Source organism: Bombina bombina, chromosome 7 (genome assembly GCF_027579735.1).
Source record: "Bombina bombina isolate aBomBom1 chromosome 7, aBomBom1.pri, whole genome shotgun sequence".
NCBI classification, from domain to species: domain Eukaryota; kingdom Metazoa; phylum Chordata; class Amphibia; order Anura; family Bombinatoridae; genus Bombina; species Bombina bombina.
This window is the reverse complement of record NC_069505.1, coordinates 311321379-311338659: the sequence shown is the minus strand read 5'-3', so window position 1 is coordinate 311338659 and position 17281 is coordinate 311321379. Positions and strand designations below refer to the sequence as shown.

The window sequence follows — 17281 nt, the reverse complement described above, 5'->3', positions numbered from 1 at the left end:
GAATGACGTTTCTTGTTGATTCCGTAAATTATTGTAACTTTGACCTTTTAGTAGCGTGAGAGGACAATTGCTACCAAGGAGTTAAAGGGACAGTCAAGTAAAAAAAAAAAAAACGTTTATGATTTAAATAGGGAATGTAATTTTAAACAACTTTCCAATTTACATTTATCACCAATTTTGCTTTGTTCTCTTGGTATTCTTAGTTGAAAGCTAAACCTAGGAGGTTCATATGCTAATTTCTTACACCTTGAAGACTGCCTCTAATCTGAATGCATTTTGACCACTAGAGGGCATTGTGGTTCATGTGTTTCATATAGATAACATTGAGCTCATGCATGTGAAGTTACCCTGGCGTGAGCACTGATTGGCTAAAATCCAAGTCTGTCAAAAGAACTGAAATTAGGGGCAGTTTGCAGAGGCTTAGATACAAGGTAATCACAGAGGTAAAAAGTATATTTCTATAACTGTGTTGGTTATGCAAAACTTTTGAAACAACAAAAATGCTGGTGTTGACTGTCCCTTTAATTGTAGTTAGTTCTAAAGATTTGGAGCCAATAGGTATAATAATAGAGTTGAAACAAGGACACTGCCTTAAAGGGATACGAAACCCAATAATGTTCTTTTGTGATTCAGACATACAGAGCATACAATTTAAAAAAAAAAAGTTCCCAATTTACTTCTATAATCAAATTTGCTTCATTCCCAATTTATTATTATTTTAAAGAGATACCTAGGTAGATGCCTGGAGCAAAACATATAGCACAACATGACAAGAAAAGTGCTGCCATCTATGGATCTTGCATATGGATAAGATTCTTGCAAAACTGCTCCCATATAGTGCACCAGACACATGCACATTCCCAAGCTTACATCCCTGCTTTTCAATAAAAGATACAAAGAGAAAGAAATTAGAAAGGTGTTTCAAATGACATGCTCTATCTGAGTCATACAGTATCTGTTTCATATTCCCTTAAACAAAAACGTAATATTATTTGTGCACATATTATGAGTTAAAAGATTGTGGGGAATATGCAAACACAAAAAGCATTTAAATCTAAACAGCAATGTTGTACAGTTTTACCATCTAGCTATGACATTATCAAAGATAAATTGTGTATAGTAAGACATCTTAATTTAGGGCTAGATTACAAGTGGAGTGCTAATTTATAGCGCGCCTGCAAATGGAGAAATTTGCCTGTTTGCGAGTGCGTGATAAATAACCATCCATTACAAGTGTATATACACACACATACATATATATTTACAATTTGCTGCTTGACTTACCCCTTTGCCGCTCTAGTTCTCATGCCGTGTCTCACAGCATGAGAACGAGGCTTCCATTGTAGCAAGGCGAACACGATATTTTGCGCTCCACTTGTAATCTAGTCCATAGTGTATAAAATTTAAATCAATACAAGGTTTATATGAACTAAGGTTGTAACTGTTTGAAATTTTAAGCATTCATATCACCATCTATCACCCATTAGTGCATTACAGCTCCTTAGCCTGCCTAGCTATGCTCTTCAGCAGTTCCTGAGCCTACCTAGGTATACTTTACAGCAGCTCCTGAGCCTACCTAGGTATGCTTTTCAGCAGCTCCTGAGCCTGCCTTGTTATACTTTACAGCAGCTCCTGAGCCTGCCTATGTATGTTTTTCAGCATCTCTTGAGCCTGCCTAGGTATACTTTTTAGCAGCTCCTGTTCCTGCCTAGGTATACTTTTTAGCAGCTCCTGAGCCTGCCTAGGTATACTTTTTTAGCAGCTCCTGAGCCTGCCTAGGTATACTTTTTTAGCAGCTCCTGAGCCTGCCTAGATATGCTTTTCAGCAGCTCCTGAGCCTGCCTAGGTATGTTTTTCAGTAGCCTCTGAGCCTGCCTAGGTATGCTTTTCAGCAGCTCCTGAGCCTGCCTAGGTATGCTTTTCAGCAGTTCCTGAGCCTGCCTAGGTATACTTTTCAGCAGATCCTGAGCCTGCCTAGGTTTGCTTTTCAGCATCTCCTGAGCCTGCCTAGGTATGCTTTTCAGCAGCTCCTGAGCCTGCCTAGGTATGTTTTTCAGTAGCTTCTGAGTCTGCCTAGGTATGCTTTTCAGCAGCACCTGAACCTGCCTAGGTATGCTTTTCAGCAGTTCCTGAGCCTGCCTAGGTATGCTTTTCAGCAGCTCCTGAGCCTGCCTAGGTATGCTCTTCAGCAGCTCCTGAGCCTGTCTAGGTTTACTTTTCAGCAGATCCTGAGCCTGCCTAGGTATGCTTTTTAGCATCTCCTGAGTCAGCCTAGGTATGCTTTTCAACAGCTCCTGAGCCTGCCTAGGTATACTTTTCAGCAGATCCTGAGCCTGCCTAGGTTTGCTTTTCAGCACCTCCTGATCCTGCCTAGGTATGCTTTTCAACAGCTAGCTGCCCTATCTGAATCATGAACGTTTATTTTGGACTAGACTGTCCCTTTAAAATTGCATTCTTTTTCTAAGCCTTGAAAGTTTAATTTTGACTTTCATGTTCTTCTGAATTACAAAACTTTATAACCCAAACCCGATAAAAATGTAACATGACAGAGGAACCGTTATGATCCTGCTCTTTTATTTCCTGAAGGCGAAAGCCAAAGTTATGAGAATATAATAAACAAAAGACATTGCAGACATGATGTGGTCTTCCTGAAACATTTCTGAAAACAATTGTTTATAGCTCTGAATCTAAAACAGATTTTATACAACCAAGAGCAACACTGCTATTCCATGAGGTTCTTTTACAGTATCTCAGAGGCAATCCATCAAATAATAGTTCAAAGGGGAACTGTCACCTAAAATCAGTAGATCTATTTCAAGATCTGGCTTTAAATATACTAGATTTCTTTTTCTATAGTCCTAGACTTAAGGAAATTGGAAAAGTCAGCAAGTGTAGAGGTAAAAAGCTTTGTTCTCCATTTTATTCTTGTGATGTTGTTTGTATAAAGGGCTGGACTGAGACTAAGGGGTCTATTTATCAAGCTCCGAACGGAGCTTGATGCCCCGGGTTTCTTGCGAGTCTTCAGGCTCGCCAGAGACCGCTGCTCCATAACCTGTCCGCCTGCTCTGAGACGGCGGACAGAAATCAATCCGATCGAATACGATTGGGTTGATTTACACCCCCTGCTGGGGGCGGTATTGCACCAGCAGTTCACAAGAACTGCTGGTGCAATGATAAATGCCAAGAGCGTATGCTATAGTCACTGGATTTAGTAAACTGGTTGGCATTAAAAAGTAAAATAAAATATATAATAAAAATACAAAACAATATTAACTTTAATGAACCCCCCCCCCCCCCCACACACACACAAAGTATTAATTTGTAATGATAGACCTATTCAAAGACTTGATACATTTGGTTGGGGGTTAGAGAGAAAGAACATAAATATTTCCATTAAGAAAAAAATAATGCAGTGCACAATCTTATTAAAGTTAGTCCTAACTGAACAAGATCAAGGGCTGCAGCTTGTCACTTGATTTAATGTGATATTCTTATTAGTACCTTTAACACCTGCATTAGTAAAGTTTCTCAGTATCTCTTTAGCAGGTTTGATTACATGACACTACCAGCATCTGTACTGAATTTAACCCCTTGTCTGCTAAATATTAGATGGAAGGGCAACCTCATATAATTTCCAGCAACCTAAGTGTAACCCTTGAAGCATCTGAAACATGGGCATCCAGATGGGGGCAGAGGGGTCAAGGGGGACACTTGCCCCCCTCTTGAAATTTTGCTACAGATAAAAAGTCAAGCACCCTTTTGCAATTACACATCTAGATTAAACCTTACTCTTCTATTTTGCTTTTAAAATAAACCTTACTCCTCTAGCAGTGTGCTTGCAGGCTGGTCTGGGGTTAACTGAGTTGTTGGGAATTGTGCAGCTGTCTGAGTGCTGAAGAGTACCCAGGGTTGTGAGTTTTCAAGTGGCATGGGATGTGCACCCAGTCCGGTTTGAAAGTGCAGTCCATTTCTGTATTTTGTATGTGTCTAGATAAATTACAAAAGGCCTTTGTCACCTTTGTTTGTATCTCAGTGTGTTATTTGAAGGCATGCATTGTGTGGCAGTATGTTATGGACCCAGGGAGGAAGAGACTTTGATGTGGTCCTGGGCTATCACAATTTTGTTGTAACTAACCCTATTATTTTGCTATTAATCTAGCTGTGTGCTTGCAAGTGACAGACTTTTTATATGATGTGTGTGTGTGTTGTAAATAAAATATTTTCTCATCATATTGCAGTCCCCCCAAAAAATATTTTTAAGCTTGAGATTTTTAAGCTCTGCCTTATATCTAAGCTCCCCCCCTCCCGGGAAAAATTTCTGCGGATGCCCATGCCCTGATGTGGGACCTTGAGCTTGAAAGAGCTGATGCTTTAAACCCCCTTGACTGCAAAAGACTTCTTTAATTAAACCTTAAATGGACACTGAACCAAATTTTTTTCTTTTGTGATTCACATTGAGTATGCAATTTTTAGCAACTTTCTAATTTACACCTATTATCAAGTTTTCTTCATTCTCTTATTTGGGGGGATTGGTTGTGTGGGTGGTGGGTTTTAATGTTGGGGGGTTGTTTGCATTTTTTTTTTACAGGTAAAAGAGCTGATTTCTTTGGGGCAATGCCCTGCAAAAGGCCCTTTTAAGGGCCATTGGCAGTTTAGTTTAGGCTAGGGTTTTTTTTTATTTTGGGGGGGCTTTTTTATTTTGATAGGACTATTAGATTAGGTGTAATTAGTTTAAATATTTGATAATTTCTTTTTTATTTTGTGTAATTTAGTGTTTATTTTTTTTGTAATTTAGTTAATTGTATTTAATTAATTCATGTAATTTATTTAATTGTAGTGTAATGTTAGGTGTTAGTGTAAGACAGGTTAGGTTTTATTTTACAGGTAAATTTGTATTTATTTTAACTAGGTAGTTATTAAATAGTTAATAACTATTTACTAACTAGTCTACCTAGTTAAAATAAATACAAACTTAGCTGTGAAATAAAAATAAACCCTAAGATAGATACAATGTAACTATTAGTTATATTGTAGCTAGCTTAGGGTTTATTTTATAGGTAAGTATTTAGTTTTAAATAGGAATTAGCTAGGTAATGATAGTAATTTTTATTTAGATTTATTTTAATTATATTAAAGTTAGAGTTAGGGTTAGGGTTAGGTTTAGGGGTTAATATATTTATTTAGTGTTAGTGATGTGGGAGGCCAGAGGTTTAGGGGCTGATAACTTTAGTATAGTGTTGGGGGCGGCAGATTAGGGGTTAATACATTTATGTAGGTTGCGGCGATGTCGGGGGCGGCAGATTAGGGGTGTTTAGACTCAGGGTTTATGTTAGGGTGTTGGGTGTAAACATAACTTTTCTTTCCCCATAGGAAACAATGGCGCTGCATTACGGAGCTTTAAGCTCCTTTATTGCAGTTGTTAGGCTTTTTTTTAGCTGGCTCTCCCCATTGATGTCTATGGGAAAATCATGCACGAGCACGTTAAAACCAGCTCAAAGCAGCGCTGGTATTTGTGTGCGGTATGGAGCTCAACGCAACCATATTGCCCGCTAACGCAGGTTTTTGGAAAACCTTAAATAGCAGCGCTATAGGGAGGTAAGCGGTGGAAATAACTTGCAAGTTATTATCGAGCCAGCCATAATGCAAAACTCGTAATCTGGCTGAAAGTAAATAAATGTTTTTTTAAAGGGGCATGAAACCCACATTTTTTCTTTCATTTTTCAGATAGAGAATACAATTTAAAAAAAAGTTTCCAAGTTACTTCTATTATCAAATTCGCTTTGTTCTCGTGTTACTCTTTGCTGAAGAGATATCTAGATTGGCATCATGCACTTTTCTGCAGCTCTAGGTGACAGGAAATAGTGCTGCCATCTAGTGCTCTTGCTGATGTATAACATTCTTGCAAAACTGCTGCCATATAGTGCACACTCTTGAATTTACCTTCCTGCTTTTCAACAAAGGATAACAAGAAAATAAAGAACATTTTATAATAGAAATACATTGGAAAGTTGTTTAAAATTGTAGGTTCTATCTGAATCATGAAAGAAAAAAATAACTGGGTTTCATGTCCTTTTTAATAATAGATGTGCATGCTAGAGGCAAGAGTTAGAAGGCTCCATTGTAGTGTAAGCAGAATATGTATTAAAGGGACAGTATACACCAATTTTCATATAACTGCATGTAATAGACACTACTATAAAGAATAATACGCAGATACTGATATACAAATCCAGTATAGAACCGTTTAAAAACTTAGAAGCTTCCAGTTTAGCACTGTTTAAAAGGTAGCTGGAAAGCCCACTGCAAGTGGCAAATAACAGACACTCCCCCTTCCCCCTTCCTTTGCATATGAAAGGACCCTTTACACAAACAGGATCAAGCTGGAGTAGGTATACGTCAGTATTCTCCTAAAACTTTGGGGCTTAGTTAGGAGTCTGAAAATCAGAGCAATGTTATTTTAAAATAAGCAAAACTGTATTTCTCTTGTTAAGTGTATCCAGTCCACGGATCATCCATTACTTGTGGGATATTCTACCTCCCAACAGGAAGTTGCAAGAGGATCACCCACAGCAGAGCTGCTATATAGCTCCTCCCCTCACTGCCATATCCAGTCATTCTCTTGCAACTCTCAACAAAGATGGACGTAGTAAGAGGAGAGTGGTGTATTATAGTTAGTTTTTTAACTAGAAGAAGAATCTGCCTGTGATTTCTATGATCTTAGCAGAAGTAACTAAGATCCACTGCCGTTCTCACATATTCTGGGGAGTGAGGTAACTTCAGAGGGGGAATGGCGTGCAGTTAACATATTTCTAGGGATGGAATTTGCTAGAAAAATGCTGCTGATACCGGATTAATGTAAGTTAAGCCTTAAATGCAGTGATATCGACTGGTATCAGGCTTATTAACAGAGATACATACTCTTATAAAAGTGTAATATAAAACATTTGCTGGCATGTTAATCGTTTTTATATATGTTTGGTGACAAAACTTATTGGGGCCTAGTTTTTTTCCACATGGCTGGCTTGATTTTTGCCTAGTAACAGGCTTTCCACTGTTGCAATATGAGTGGGAAGGGACTATTTTAGTGCTTTTCTGTGCAGATAAAAATACTGACAGAGACATTCAGCTTCCCTCTGCATGATACAGGACATCTCTGAAGGGCTCAAAAGGCTTCAAAGTCATGTTTGAGGAGGGTAACAATCACAGTAGACTGTGGCAGTTGTTGTGACTGTGTTTAAAAAACGTTTTTGTCATTTATTATTCTGTTTTTGTTATTAAGGGGTTAATCATCCATTTGCAAGTGGGTGCAATGCTCTGCTGACTTGTTACATACACTGTAAACTTTTTGTTAGTGTAACTGCCTTTTTTCACTGTTATTTCAAATTTTGTCAAAATTTGTTTCTCTTAAAGGCACAGTAACATTTTTTTATATTGCTTGTTAACTTGCTTTAACCCCTTAATGACCATAGCACTTTTCCATTTTCTGTCCGTTTGGGACCAAGGCTACTTTTACATTTTTGCGGTGTTTGTGTTTAGCTGTAATTTTCCTCTTACTCATTTACTGTACCCACACATATTATATACCGTTTTTTTCGTCATTAAATGGACTTTATAAAGATACCATTATTTTCATCATATCTTATAATTTACTATAAAAAAATTATAAAATATGAGGAAAAATTGAAAAAAACCCCACTTTTTCTAACTTTGACCCCCAAAATCTGTTACATATCTACAACCACCAAAAAACATCTATGCTAAATAGTTTCTAAATATTGTCCTGAGTTTAGATATACCCAATGTTTACATGTTCTTTGCTTTTTTTTGCAAGTTATAGGGCAATAAATACAAGTAGCACTTTGTTATTTCCAAACCATTTTTTTTTTCAAAATTAGCGCTAGTTACATTAGAACACTGATATCTTTCAGGAATCTCTGAATATCCATTGACATGTATATATTTTTTTTAGTAGACAACCCAAAGTATTGATCTAGGCCCATTTTGGTATATTTCATGCCACCATTTCACCGCCAAATGCGATTAAATACAAAAAATCGTTCACTTTTTCACAAATTTTTTCACAAACTTTAGGTTTCTCACTGAAATTATTTGCAAACAGCTTGTGCAATTATGGCACAAATGGTTGTAAATTCTTCTCTGGGATCCCCTTTGTTCAGAAATAGCAGACATATATGGCTTTGGCGTTGCTTTTTGGTAATTAGAATGCCACTAAATGCCACTGCGCACCACACGTGTATTATGCCCAGCAGTGAAGGGGTTAATTAGGGAGCATGTAGGGAGCTTTTTGGGGTAATTTTAGCTTTAGTGTAGTGTAGTAGACAACCCCAAATATTGATCTAGGCCCATTTTGGTATATTTCATGCCACCATTTCACCGCCAAATGCGATCAAATTAAAAAAAACGTTAAATTTTTCACAATTTTAGGTTTCTCACTGAAATCATTTACAAACAGCTTGTGCAGTTATGGCACAAATGGTTGTAAATGCTTCTCTGGGATCCCCTTTGTTCAGAAATAGCAGACATATATGGCTTTGGCGTTGCTTTTTGGTATTTTGAAGGCCGCTAAATGCCGCTGCGCATCACACGTGTATTATGGCTAGCAGTGAAGGGGTTAATTAGGTAGCTTGTAGGGAGCCCCTGATCCCTCCCAAACAGCTCTCTTCCCTCCCCCACCCCACAATTGTCCCCGCCATCTTAAGTACTGGCAGAAAGTCTGCCAGTACTAAAATAAAAGCTATATTTGTTTTTTTGGTGTTTTTTTTAAAGCATACTTACATATGCTGCTGTGTACTATCCCCCCTTAGCCCCCAACCTCACTGATCCCCCCCAAACAGCTTCCTAACCCTCCCACTCTAACTTAATGGGCGCCATCTTGGGTACTGGCAGCTGTCTGCCAGTACCCAGTTTAGAAGAAAAAAGGTTTTTGTTTTACATTTTTTTAACTTTTCTGTAGTGTAGCTTCCCCCCACACAAAAACCAACCCCCCACCCCTCCACGATCTCTTTTTGTGCTTTTTTTTTTGTGTGCTTATGGCACTTTTAACTTTATACTTTTTATTAATTTTCCGTAGTGTAGCGGTTCCCACCCGCTCCCGCCCCGTGCACGCGCCCACCCGCCACCCTCCGTGCACGCGCGCGCGTCCGTGCGCGCCCCCGGCGGTCCTGCCCCCGATCCCGCCCCCCTCAACGTCACACGGCACACCGATGGCCGCCCACCCGCCTCCCAAGTCGGCTCCCACCCACCAACGATACCGGCCATCGATGTCCGGTGCAGAGAGGGCCACAGAGTGGCTCTCTCTGCATCGGATGGCCATGTAAGGTTATTGCAGGATGCCTCCATATCGAGGCATCACTGCAATAACCGGAAAGCAGCTGGAAGCAAGCAGGATTGCTTCCAGCTGCTTTCCACACCGAGGACGTGCAGGGTATGTCCTCAGGCGTTAACTGCCTTTTTTTTGAGGACGTACCCTGCACGTCCTCGGTCATTAAGGGGTTAAAGTGTTTTCCAAGCTTGCTAGTCTCATTGCTAGTCTGTACAAACATGTCTGAAACAGAGGATACTTGTTCATTATGTTTAAAAGCCATGGTGGAGCCCCATAGGAGAATGTGTACTAAATGTATTGATTTCACCTTAAACAGTAAAGATCAGTCTTTATCTATAAAAGAATTGTCACCAGAGGGGTCTGTCGAGGGGAAAGTTATGCCGACTAACTCTCTCCACGTGTCGGACCCTTCGCCTCCCGCTCAAGGGACGCACGCTAATATGGCGCCAAGTACATCAGGGACGCCCATAGCGATTACTTTGCAGGACATGGCTGCAATCATGAATAATACCCTGTCAGAGGTATTATCCAGATTGCCTGAATTTAGAGGCAAGCGCAATAGCTCTGGGGTTAGACGAGATACAGAGCGCGTAGATGCTGTAAGAGCCATGTCTGATACTGCGTCACAATATGCAGAACCTGAGGACGGAGAGCTTCAGTCTGTGGGTGACGTCTCTGAATCGGGGAGACCTAATTCAGAGATTTCTAATTTTAAATTTAAGCTTGAGAACCTCTGTGTATTGCTTGGGGAGGTATTAGCTGCTCTGAATGACTGTGACACAATTGCAGTGCCAGATAAATAGTGTAGGCTGGATAAATACTATGCAGTGCCGGTGAGTACTGATGTTTTTCCAATACATAAAAGGCTTACAGAAATTATTAGTAAGGAGTGGAATAGGCCCGGTGTGCCCTTTTCCCCACCTCCTATATTTAGAAAAATGTTTCCAATAGATGCCACTACACGGGACTTATGGCAGACTGTCCCTAAGGTGGAGGGAGCAGTTTCTACTTTAGCAAAGCGTACCACTATCCCAGTTGAGGACAGTTGTGCTTTTTCAGATCCAATGGATAAAAAATTAGAGGGTTACCTTAAGAAAATGTTTATTCAACAAGGTTTTATTTTACAGCCCCTTGCATGCATTGTGCCTGTCACTGCTGCGGCGGCATTCTGGTTTGAGGCCCTGGAAGAGGCCATCCATACAGCTCCATTGACTGAAATTGTTGACAAGCTTAGAACTCTTAAGCTAGCTAACTCATTTGTTTCTGATGCCATTGTTCATTTGACTAAACTAACGGCTAAGAATTCCGGATTCGCCATCCAGGCGCGTAGGGCGCTATGGCTCAAATCCTGGTCAGCTGATGTGACTTCAAAGTCTAAATTACTCAACATTCCTTTCAAGGGGCAGAAATATTTGGGCCTGGTTTGAAAGAAATTATTGCTGACATTACTGGAGGTAAGGGTCATACCCTTCCTCAGGACAGGGCAAAATCAAAGGCCAAACAGTCTAATTTTCGTGCCTTTCGAAATTTCATGGCAGGTGCAGCATTAACTTCCTCTGCTTCAAAACAAGAGGGAACTTTTGCTCAATCCAAGCAGGCCTGGAAACCTAACCAGTCCTGGAACAAGGGCAAGCAGGCCAGAAAGCCTGCTGCTGCCTCTAAGACAGCATGAAGGAGCGGCCCCCTATCTGACAACGGATCAAGTAGGGGGCAGACTCTCTCTCTTCGCCCAGGCGTGGGCAAGAGATGTTCAGGATCCCTGGGCGTTGGAGATCATATCTCAGGGATATCTTCTGGACTTCAAAGCTTCTCCTCCACAAGGGAGATTTCACCTTTCAAGATTATCTGCAAACCAGATAAAGAAAGAGGAATTCCTAAGCTGCGTACAAGATCTCCTTTTAATGGGAGTGATCCATCCAGTTCCGCAGACGGAACAAGGACAGGGGTTTTATTCAAATCTGTTTGTGGTTCCCAAAAAAGAGGGAACCTTCAGACCAATTTTGGATTTAAAGATCCTAAACAAATTCCTCAGAGTTCCATCATTCAAGATGGAAACTATTCGAACCATTTTACCCATGATCCAAGAGGGTCAGTACATGACCACAGTGGACTTAAAGGATGCCTACCTTCACATTCCGATTCACAAGAATCATCATCAGTTCCTGAGGTTTGCCTTTCTAGACAGGCATTACCAATTTGTAGCTCTTCCATTCGGGTTGGCTACAGCCCCAAGAATTTTTACAAAGGTTCTGGGCTCACTTCTGGCGGTCCTAAGACCGCGAGGCATAGCGGTGGCTCCTTACCTGGACAATATCCTGATACAGGCGTCAAGCTTTCAAATTGCCAAATCTCATACAGAGATAGTTCTGGCATTCCTGAGGTTGCATGGGTGGAAAGTGAACGAAGAAAAGAGTTCTCTATCTCCTCTCACGAGGTTTTCCTTCCTAGGGACTCTAATAGATTCTGTAGAAATTAAAATTTACCTGACGGAGTCCAGGTTATCAAAACTTCTAAATGCTTGCCGTGTTCTTCACTCCATTCCGCGCCCCCACGGTGGCTTAGTGCATGGAAGTAATCGGCTTAATGGTAGCGGCGATGGACATAGTGCCATTCGAGCGCCTGCATCTCAGACCGCTGCAATTATGCATGCTCAGTCAGTGGAATGGGGATTACACAGATTTGTCCCCTCTACTAAATCTGGATCAGGAAACCAGAGATTCTCTTCTCTGGTGGTTATTTCGGGCCCATCTGTCCAAGGGTATGACCTTTCGCAGATTGGACAATTGTAACAACAGATGCCAGCCTTCTAGGTTGGGGTGCAGTCTGGAACTCCCTGAAGGCTCAGGGTTCATGGACTCAGGAGGAGAAACTCCTCCCAATAAATATTCTGGAGTTAAGAGCAATATTCAATGCTCTTCTGGCTTGGCCTCAGCTAGCAACACTGAGGTTCATCAGATTTCAGTCGGACAACATCACGACTGTGGCTTACATCAACCATCAAGGGGGAACCAGGAGTTCCCTAGCGATGTCAGAAGTTTCCAAGATAATTCGCTGGGCAGAGACTCACTCTTGCCACCTGTCAGCGATCCATATCCCAGGTGTAGAGAACTGGGAGGCGGATTTTCTAAGTCGTCAGACTTTTCATCCGGGGGAATGGGAACTCCATCCGGACGTGTTTGCTCAATTTGTTCTCCGTTGGGTTAAACCAGAATTGGATCTCATGGCGTCTCGCCAGAATGCCAAGCTTCCTTGTTACGGATCCAGGTCCAGGGACCCAGAAGCGGCACTGATAGATGCTCTAGCAGCGCCTTGGTTCTTCAACCTGGCTTATGTGTTTCCACCGTTTCCTCTGCTCCCTTGTCTGATTGCCAAAATCAAACAGGAAAGAGCATCGGTGATATTGATAGCGCCTGCGTGGCCACGCAGGACCTGGTATGCAGACCTAGTGGACATGTCATCCTTTCCACCATGGACTCTGCCTCTGAGACAAGACCTTCTAATACAAGGTCCTTTCAATCATCCAAATCTACTTTCTCTGAGACTGACTGCATGGAGATTGAACGCTTGATCTTATCAAAGCGTGGCTTCTCCGAGTCAGTAATTGATACCTTAATACAGGCACGAAAGCCTGTCACCAGGAAAATTTACCACAAGATATGGCGTAAATATCTTCATTGGTGTGAATCCAAGAATTACTCATGGAGTAGGGTTAGGATTCCCAGGATATTGTCCTTCCTCCAAGAGGGTTTGGACAAAGGATTATCAGCTAGTTCTTTAAAGGGACAGATTTCTGCTCTGTCTATTCTTTTACACAAGCGTCTGGCAGAAGATCCAGACGTTCAGGCATTTTGTCAGGCTTTAGTTAGAATTAAGCCTGTGTTTAAACCTGTTGCTCCTCCATGGAGCTTAAACTTGGTTCTTAAAGTTCTTCAAGGGGTTCCATTTGAACCCCTTCATTCTATTGATATTAAACTTCTTTCATGGAAAGTTCTTTTTCTGATGGCTATTTCCTCGGCTCGAAGAATCTCGGAGTTATCTGCCTTACATTGTGATTCTCCTTATCTGATCTTTCATTCAGATAAAGTTGTTCTGCGTACAAAACCTGGGTTTTTACCTAAAGTGGTTTCTAACAAGAATATCAATCAAGAGATTGTTGTTCCATCATTATGTCCTAATCCTTCTTCAAAGAAGGAACATCTTTTAGATAATCTAGACGTAGTCCGTGCCTTAAAGTTTTACTTACAGGCTACTAAAGATTTTCGCCAAACATCTAACCTGTTTGTTGTTTACTCTGGACAGAGGATAGGTCAGAAGGCCTCGGCAACCTCTCTTTCTTTTTGGCTTCGGAGTATAATCCGTTTAGCCTATGAGACTGCTGGACAGCAGCCTCCTGAAAGGATTACAGCTCATTCTACTAGAGCTGTGGCTTCCACCTGGGCCTTTAAAAATGAGGCCTCTGTTGCACAGATTTGCAAGGCTGCAACTTGGTCTTCCCTTCATACTTTTTCCAAATTTTCCAAATTTGATACTTTTGCTTCTTCGGAGGCTGTTTTTGGGAGAAAGGTTCTACAGGCAGTGGTTCCTTCCGTTTAAGTTCCTGCCTTGTCCCTCCCATCATCCGTGTACTTTAGCTTTGGTATTGGTATCCCACAAGTAATGGATGATCCGTGGACTGGATACACTTAACAAGAGAAAACATAATTTATGCTTACCTGATAAATTTATTTCTCTTGTAGTGTATCCAGTCCACGGCCCGCCCTGTCCTTTTCAGGCAGATCTAAATTTTAATTAAACTACAGTCACCACTGCACCCTATGGTTTCTCCTTTCTCGGCTTGTTTCGGTCGAATGACTGGATATGGCAGTGAGGGGAGGAGCTATATAGCAGCTCTGCTGTGGGTGATCCTCTTGCAACTTCCTGTTGGGAAGGAGAATATCACACAAGTAATGGATGATCCGTGGACTGGATACACTACAAGAGAAATACATTTATCAGGTAAGCATAAATTATGTTTTTTTTTTTTTTTTTTTTTAAACTGTATGGGCTAAATCTAAATTAATCATCTACAAAACATTTATGCAAAGAAAAATCTAGTGTATTAAGTCCCTTTAAGTGATCTTTAAACACATTGCAATTATATTTTTTACATTCTAACAATAGATTAACATATCAGTAGTGTCTGAACAGTATTAGAGTAGATTAACACCTTGTTTGCTGTAATTGGTTTTCAATAGTCAGACTCCACCTACCACGTTTCTTATCTGGAAGAGCTAATTATTTAAATCTGGAGCTTGCAGTATTTGCCACTGTCATTATGTTAACATGATCTCCATGTTAGGATTGTGAGGCCTGCCATCTGCTCTTTCAGTATTCAGGATTGGAAAATCTGCAAATAAATAATACAAATGTATTGCAAAGACATAATGAAGCATTTTAAATTACAATTTCAAAGATTTTACTGTCCCTTTAAAGGTACAGTGTATTTTAAAACGTTCTCCCCTTTAATTTGTTCCTAACAATCCACTTTACTTGCTGGAGTGTATTAAATTGTTTACAGATAGCTCATTTACCTTTATTTTGACATTTGAAAAAACAAGTTTTGCCTTATATCCCCACCTATACTGAAAATGTCCGTACTTAAAAGAACACTAAATTAAATTGGAAACGTTCAGGATTCAGATTGAGCATGCCATTTAAAAACCTTTCCCATTCATTTCCAGTATTACAACACAATATTTGTATATGCACACTTTCATGTTCAAGAATTCATAGTATATACATTTTGTAATTGGCTGATGGCTGTCACATGATGGAGGAGGGAAGGAAAATTAAATTAACTTTAACATTTGTCAGAAAAAAATCTAAATGGTGCTTTTGCTATTTTTTTTATTATTATGCATTTGTTTATTATGCAATTCTATCGTATTTAATGGTTCTTTAGAACATCTCTAAAATTAGACATTTCCTTACACTAAAGACACAACTAAGATTTTAATCCACTCTCTCATCCTTAAAGTTCCTGAACTGCACTGCTCCCCTCTATATCTCAGACCTTGTCTCCAGATACTCTCCCTCCTGTCCCCTTCGCTCTGCTCATGACCTCTTACTCTCCTCCTCTCTTGTTACCTCCTCACACTCCCGTTTACAGGACTTCTTCAGACTGGCTCCTATCTTGTGGAACTCTCTGCCTCGCTCCACAAGACTCTCCCCTAGTTTTGAAAGCTTCAAGCACTCCCTAAAGACTCTACTGTTCAGGGATGCATACAACCTACACTAACCTTTCTTTATGCCAGTTCCTCTCCTCCATTGCTATCTCCTGAACCCCCTTAGCATGTAAGCTTAAAGGGACAGTCTATGTCAAAATAAACTTTCATGATTCAGATAGAGCATGTAATTTTAAACAATTTTCCAATTTACTTTTATCACCAATTTTGTTTTGTTCTTTTGGTATTCTTAGTTGAAAACTTGAAGCCCACCTCTTTTCAGATTGCATTTTAACAGTTTTTCACCACTAGAGGGTGTTAGTTCACATTTTTCATATAGATAACACTGTGCTCGTGCACATGAAGTTATCTGGGAGCAGGCACTGATTGCTAGACTGCAAGTCTGTCAAAAGAACTGAAAAAAGTGGCAGTTTGCAGAGGCTTAGATACAAGATAATCACAGAGGTAAAAAGTATATTAATATAACTGTGTTGGTTATGCAAAACTGGGAAATGGGTAATAAAGGGATTATCTATCTTTTAAAACAATAACAATTATATGGTAGACTCTCCCTTTAAGAGTCCAACTGCTTGCAGATCACCTTCACAAGAGCTGACTACAACAATGCGACTCTAGGCAGAGCCCTCTACCCATTTGATCCATAAAATTGCTACCTTGTATACCGCCTATGTTTAAAGCGCTGCAGAATCTGTTTGCGCTCTACAAATAACCGATAATAATAATAAAAATAATATGATGTAAACAAAAATCAGAATAATTTACATTTCCATTGTGTGGGGGGAAGGGGTTTGAGATATTTATCTTAAAATATTTAATTTCAATTGCACCTGTTTTTGTGTAAGGAGGTCATTGTGTATACATAGGGGAATACAAGATAAGGATGTCTGCTCTCCCTGCATGTACATCACATTTGAAAAGGTTGTGGGTTCAAACACAGCTATTTCATAAAAAAAATAAACATAAATGTTCAATTTTCGGTACATGTTAAACTCTGCAGCTGGTATAAAAAGTCATCAGAAATCAATTTTATAGTACAATGTCCCTTTAAACACATATGAAAGTAAAATTTGGAAAACAACGAGCGAAGAAAACAATTTTTACTGTCTGTACAAAAACACATTTTTTTCAACCAGAAGATATTTATAAACTGTGATACCTTGTAACTATTTTGCAGCTGCTCCGTGAATAAGTGGTAACTAGTTTCAGATGTGAATCCTTAACGTACGGATTGTTCTCTTCAATAACAGACTTATTAAAAATCTGCCAAACCAGTGAGTGAGGGCAATTATCTGTGAAGGAGCGTTGTGTTTATTGTTATTCAAAACAAAAAATAAAAAAATATGAAAAAACAAACACAGTCGCAATCATCAAATCAGAAACTATCTGCCAATATTAACACAGAATCATATTCTCACGGTCTTATTGACACCAAAATTACAAATGTGCTGGAAATGATTTTCCTTTTTAAAACTCGTTTAGGGATATCTTGGGAAGGATATCCCGCACTTCTGGCAGTTATATTCTTAGCAGCTGGTATTCCCATCATATATATTGTGTGATTATATTATATTTCCATTATATATATATATATATATATATATATATATATATATATATATATATATATATATTATATATATTTGATTATTGCTGGACTTATACCATACCAATTTTGTGCATACACATTTGAACCTATTTATTGTGTATACATACT

The 17281-nt window shown here is 39.7% G+C and overlaps 1 protein-coding gene across 1 annotated transcript in view; it reads right to left on the bottom strand.

Moving 5' to 3' along the window:
- Window positions 1-16793, bottom strand: part of PRRT3 (proline rich transmembrane protein 3) — a 250819-nt gene extending 234026 nt beyond the window's left edge. Inside the window, exons 1-2 of the mRNA XM_053720937.1 lie at window positions 16724-16793; window positions 14593-14729 (exon numbers count right to left, since the gene is read on the bottom strand). The gene's annotated coding sequence lies outside the window, so the exon portion shown is untranslated. The remainder of the gene's footprint in view (window positions 1-14592; window positions 14730-16723) is intronic.
- Between the last annotated feature and the right edge of the window lie 488 nt (window positions 16794-17281).